The sequence below is a fragment of the Nematolebias whitei genome, chromosome 3, assembly GCF_014905685.2.
Source record: "Nematolebias whitei isolate Nwh7 chromosome 3, NemWhi1, whole genome shotgun sequence".
NCBI lineage: Eukaryota > Metazoa > Chordata > Actinopteri > Cyprinodontiformes > Rivulidae > Nematolebias > Nematolebias whitei.
This window is the reverse complement of record NC_056500.1, coordinates 56,062,075-56,068,379: the sequence shown is the minus strand read 5'-3', so window position 1 is coordinate 56,068,379 and position 6,305 is coordinate 56,062,075. Positions and strand designations below refer to the sequence as shown.

Genomic DNA, 6,305 nt, shown 5'->3' with positions numbered 1-6,305 from the left:
CCTGCAGAGACAGAGAGTGGAGTTTCTTTTATTCTTGTTCCACCACATGTACCTGTGTAAACAGGGTCTCTGTATATCCAACAATAAAATGTAAAAGAAAAACTAATAAGATCTAAGATATGAACTAAGAAAAACATCAACTAAAAATACGCTATGCACCAATGGCATAAAAACAATAAAAACAATACACTGAACAGCAGCACAAACATGAGTCTGTGTGAGCAAATGAGTACAAATGAACACAGCAACATGAATCAGATCAGCAGCAACATGAAACAGATCAGCAGCAACATGATGCGATTTTTTTCACAGTGATTATCCTGGTTAGATATTCATGAGTCTAACAGACTCAGGGTAGAAGCTGTTCCTCAGTCTAGTGGTTCTACACTTAATGCTCCTCAGCCTCCTTCCTGAGGGAAGGGGCAAAGAGTGTGTGTGCTGGGTGAGTGTGGTCCTTCATGATGCAGGTGGTCCTCTTCCTGCATCTGGAGGTGTAGATGTCTGTGATGGTGGGGAGACTGATTCCAACATCTTCTGTGCAGCCTTCACCACTCTCTGCAAAGCTTTTCTTTCTGCAGCTGTGCAGCCTCCATGCCACACGTTGATGCTGGAGCACAGGATGTTCTCCACTGCACACCTGTAGAAGGAGGTGAGGACTGAGCTTCCAGACCAGCTCATCTCAGCCGTCTGAGGAAGTAGAGTCTCTGATGAGCTTTCTTGATCAGGCTGGTGGTGTTGTTGCCCCAGCTGTTGTTATTCAGATGCACACCCAAGTACTTGTAACTGGAGACCACTTCCACTGCAGATCCTCCTATGTTCAGGGTAGTGGGGGGTAGGCGTGTTTGTTCCTTCTGAAGTCCACAATCATCTCTTTCGTCTTCTTCACATTTATGTGAAGGTTATTCTCCTTGCACCAGTTCTCCAGGTGTTCCACCTCCTGCCTGTAGCTGGACTCATTGTTGTTTGTGATACATTCAACCACAACTGTACCATCTGCAAACTTTACAATGTGATAGCCTGGATTGGTAGGTGCACAATCATACGTGAGCAGAGTGAACGGGAGAAGGCCCAGCACACATCCCTGAGGGGAGCCAGTGCTGAGGGTTATGGTGGAGAAGAAGTTGTGGATCCTCACTGACTGTGGTATGTTTGTTAAGAAGTCTAGGACCCAGTTGCAATTGGAGTAGCTTAGTCCTAGTGTGAGTAATATGTCCATCAGGGTTTGGGGGATCATGGTATTGAAGGCAGATGTGAAGTCCACAAAGAGCATACGGACGTAGGAGACTTTCTGCTCCAGGTGGGTGACAGCAGTGTGGACCACAGAGGAGGTGGCATCCTCTCTTGATTGATTCTCATGGTATACATACTGGTGAGGGTCCTGGTGAAGGTTATTGGTTGTTCTGATGTGAGTCATGACCAGTTTTTCGAAGCATTTAGCGACTATCGGGGTGAGGGCTACTGGCCGGTAGTCATTCAGACCAGTCACTGTAGAGCTCTTTGGGACTGAGATGATGGTAACGGTCTTCAGGCAGGTGGGAACTGCTGCCAGGGTAAGTGAGGAGTTAAAGATGTCAGCCAGCACCTCGCAGAGCTGATCGGCACATTCTTTCAGCACCTTACCGGGGATGTTGTCTGGGCCGGTTGTTTTGTGAGAATTAATCCTCCTGAAATTACACCTTACTTCGGATGAGGTCATGCTGAGAAGCTCTTCATCCGGTGGTGAGGTGAGTCAGGTGCTGGGTGGTCTGTTTGGATGTTCAAAGCGTGCGTAAAATTTGTTGAGGGCATCAGGCAGTGATGGGTCTCCAGGGCATTGTTCACTTCTGCCTTTAAAATCTGTTATACACCTACTGCAATTCAATTCAGTTTATTTATGTAGCGCCAAATCCCAACAAAGTTGTCTCAGGCCACATTACAGGCACATTCACATACATAGAAAAGCCAATTAGTAAAGTTCTCTAAGAAAGCTAGCAGACATGTTGAATATTGGCTTCTTTGCAGTCTCCCATCCTGAGCAACCACAATGGCAACAGTGGAAATGAAAAACTCCCTTAATGCCCTGCCACATGTTCTGTCGGTATTGTGAGGTGAATTGACCCTGGTTCCTCTGTGCATATGTGGCCTTGGCCCTCTTAATATCAGCAACCAGCTCTTTCCTTGTCCTTCTTAATTTCTGTGAGTTTCCAGACCTGAAGGTAGTGTTCCTGGCTTCCAGCAGGGTGCGAACCTCTGCATTCAGCCAAGGCTTTCTGTTCGGGTAACGTAACATATGTGATGGTGGTGACGTCATCAGCACATTTACTAATGTACCCCAGAACTGAGGATGTGTATTGCTCCAGGTCTAGTGCCAGCAGCTTCTCTGAAGACCTGCCAGTCTGTGCGTTCGAAACAGTCCTTCAGTATGGGGCCACTATTCTGGATCCAAGATTTAACTTTCTTTTGTACCGGTCTGGAGCGTCTCAGTGGGGGCAGGTAAGCAGGAGCCATGAAGATTGACATGTGATCAGAGAATCCTAGGTGAGGGCGAGGCTTGGCTTTGTATGCATCTTTTACGTTCATTTAAACACAGTCCAGCGTGTCGTTTCCACGTATTGGAATGGCCACATGCTGGTAAAATCTTGGGAGGCAGTCTTCTATATTCACATTATTAAGGTCACCAGCCACTACGTAAAGAGCCTCAGGGTGTTTGCTCTGCAGCGAGCTGAAAAGATCATGAAGCTCCTGCAGAGCGTCAGTAGCATTAGCATCCGGAGCTATGTAAACAACTGTTATGAAGACCACTTTAAACTTGGGGGATAGATAACGTGGTCGACATTTCACTGTTAGCTGCTCCAAAGCCTTGGAGCAATGATGGTTTATCAGTGTACAGTTTGTGCACCAACTTTTACTCAAGTAAATGCATACTACCCCCCCCCCCCCCCCCCACACACACACAATTTGCCCGTTAGCTTGCTGCAGCGATCTGCTTGATGGTTCCTTGGACAACTTTTGACATTTTTCACGTTACTGAACCCCCTGTTTTTCTTATACATTTTATTGTTGGATGTAACTGGAACCCTGTGTACATAATTTCACTCCACCACATGTACCACATGAGGTGCGAATGACAATAAAGAAACTCTGACTCTCTGACTCTGACTAAACGGTGCAATATAAATAAAGTAAATGAAACGAATGGAAGAATTATAATGTGCTTCATTCAGTCTCAAAGACTTGGAAAAATTCAGATGTAAGAGAATAATTTGACTTTTTGTTCACCGATTTCTACAACAATACAGTAAAAATACATCCAAAGGAAATTACAGTTTTTATTGTTTTATAATTCATACACTGAAGGTGCTCATACATAATATGTATTTTTCCTATAAAATATATTACCTTTCCAGAAAGCAAAACTAAATATAAATTACAAGTTTTTTTTAATTTATTTATTTTTTTAAAGAAGCAACTAACTTTCAAGTGTCAATCAAGGCAATCAACTGGATAAGCAATCAAATGCATTGCAAATTTAAGAAATCACATTCTAATAAAGACATTTTGTCCTCTGCTTAGCTAAGCCACAATGCTTGAGCACTTTGCCCGCTGTCCAGCAACACCCACACACACAACGAGGAGCATTTTCTAAAATAGCAAATACTCCTTATAAAAAATGCTGAGCATGGTTTTTATGTGAGGAAAACAAAGACTGAAATTTCAGTTGTAATGAAGAGGGAGCAAAGTGAGTGTTTTAACAGAAGAAAAGAGAACGGATGTTTCTTGAAGTCTGTCATTTTGCAGTTTTCCTCCTGGATTTCCACTCTGTAGTTCTCCCTACTGGATAAAAATCCTCCATCGCTGTCATGTAGAATCTGAATGAACATCTGGGATTGTCTGCCATCACAACAGCTCGCCATGTCCAGATGATGAGTTGAAGCTGTCTGCAAGAAGGAACATCAACTAAAAGTTACTATTATTCATCTGTTCAGCTGAATGCATCACTTACAGTCCGTTTTATAGCTATCAGTTCAATGATGACACAAATCAACGGACGCTGTTACACACACATGCACACAGACACACACAGATAAAAACAGGAAGACATGTACCAGACACGTCCAGTGACTTATTTCTGTTTTGTGGTAGTCTAGGTTTTTTCATGGGGGGTTTGCGATTTGGGTGCTTCTCAACATTATTAGGACTTTCTCTTTCAGTGCCTGAGTTCAGTGGAGAATAAAAACAGATTAATAAAACACGTTCCCTCGGCAAATTTCTACACAACCCTATCTCCAAAAAGCTGGTCTTACTTTTTGTAATGCAAGAAAAGTAAGAGAAAACTTCAGGTCTTCAAACTCCACAACATTCAAACTCCGGATTCTTTAGGTTGGCAGATTATATTTTTAATAAAATGGTATTAAAAAAATCACTTTCAACATTTTATGTGTTGATTTTCAAATTCTTTCAATTGAAAGAATTGAGCTCAAAGGGTTTCAAATCATTGGTTTCTGTTTTTATTTAAAACCTAAATCAAACCTTTTTGGAAATAAGGTTGTTCTGCTTCGAAACGTTCCGGTAATGATAAGTGAGTTTCTTTTACCTGCATCACAAGACATGGCTTTTCTGTTCCTCTGTGGTTTCACTGGTGCCTGAGGCCTCAGGCCTTCTTCACCTGAACGACACGGACAAAGCATGTAAAATAAATGAGACACGGCATTTATCAAGACAAATATATCTATGAGTGATTTTAAAACAGTTATTGACCAAAGTGCTGTACAGGTAAAAAGAATGAGTATAGAGACAAAACAAACTATATTAAAAAAAAAAAAATCCATGATAAATATTGTTGGTGTGCATAAACTTAGTCTGGTTTAAATACCAAAGATTAGAAATGAGTTTTGAAACAGCTTTGGAAGGTTTCTGTTTTGGAACAAGATGCTGGCGAGACAGCAAATTAAAGATTATTATAAAAGTCAAGTCTGAATTATAAGTAAGTAATGTTATTATATACATATTATAAGTAATGTTTTTACGCTATTAGTGCTTAGTGTATTTTTAGTTGATGTTTTTCTTAGTCCATATCTTAGATGTTATCATTGTTTTCTTTTACATTTTATTGTTGGATGTAACTGGGACCCTGTGAACATAATTTCACTCCACCACATGTACCACATGTGGTGCAAACGACAATAAAGAATCTCTGAGTCTGAAGTGAACAAACACATTATTATTTTAAAATCATTGAAGGAATGGTCTAAAGGGCTCCCAGCTGGAAGAAACGAGCTTTTACCACTAAATAAAAGAATGTTCTCAAAAACGGCTTTCAATTATATTTTTTGCAAAGTGTGTTTTGTATGACTGGCAGCTCTACAGTCTTTACTGTGGGTCCAGTAAGGAACAGGTCTAACAATGAGCAGTTCAGTTTTGTCAAAATGGAAGTAGCACGTTGCTTATTTTTCAAGTTATACATCTTACAAGGTTTACATATGTGGCAGCAGCCATCTTGTATTTTGAACGTGGCAACCCAATTTTCCAAAGGAACCTTTTCTTAAGCCTAGATGAAGCCCCACACCAAAATGAAAGTTGGTACCGTTATTTTTTCAAGTTACTCACATTATGGATGGACATACATGGCAGCAGCCATCTTGGATTTTCATGTGGCAACCCAGTTTTTGACAGCAGTCTTTCTTAAACCTAGACGCAGCCATATACCAAAATGGAAGTCGGTACCTCGCTTATTTTTCAAGTTATCAAGCTCATAATACGGATGGACGAACGAGCAAATGGAGGGTAATTTCAGTTCCTCTCTTTGCTCTGGGACGGGGACAAAAACGTTGGACTTTGTTTTTCCCATGACTGTAACTCAGCAGCTGTACTGAAATAATAATTCTGAGTTTTGCTTTTGTTGTGTTCTAACAAAACCTTTTTGGGAGTCAGATGTTTCTTTGTAAAAACACTTGTTTACTTGAAGGATTTTGGTATTTTGTGCCGAAGTGTTCAGATCAGATCTTTGCATTTTACATGAATTAGTATTTTCAGTGCAGGCACCTTGACTTGCCGCTCTGTCTGGCAGTCCGTGTATCACCTTGTTGACAGGAGGTGGGACAGGAGGAGGAGGCAAGGTTCTTTCACTGGCTGCTTCTTTTGGAAATGTCACAAAAGACGAGGTCTTTGGCTAGGTGGCACAGAACACAAGAGTTAGCAAAGCTGCTCAAGATCTAATCAAAAAGATCTGGTACAGGACACAAATGCAAGTAGGTATTTCTGCAGACAAATTCAGAAGGCGTATCTGGACGGTCACATCTGATTGGATGATAAGAAAGAAGGTGTAT

At 41.3% G+C, this 6,305-nt stretch overlaps 1 long non-coding RNA gene across 1 annotated transcript; it reads right to left on the bottom strand.

Moving 5' to 3' along the window:
* Positions 1-3,719: 3,719 nt before the first annotated feature.
* LOC119430857 lies at positions 3,720-6,115 on the bottom strand. Its single transcript, XR_005187926.1, has 4 exons — positions 6,022-6,115; positions 4,574-4,645; positions 4,086-4,193; positions 3,720-3,917 (listed from the first exon to the last, which is right to left on the bottom strand). It is a non-coding gene; the product is annotated as an uncharacterized LOC119430857 (long non-coding RNA).
* Between the last annotated feature and the right edge of the window lie 190 nt (positions 6,116-6,305).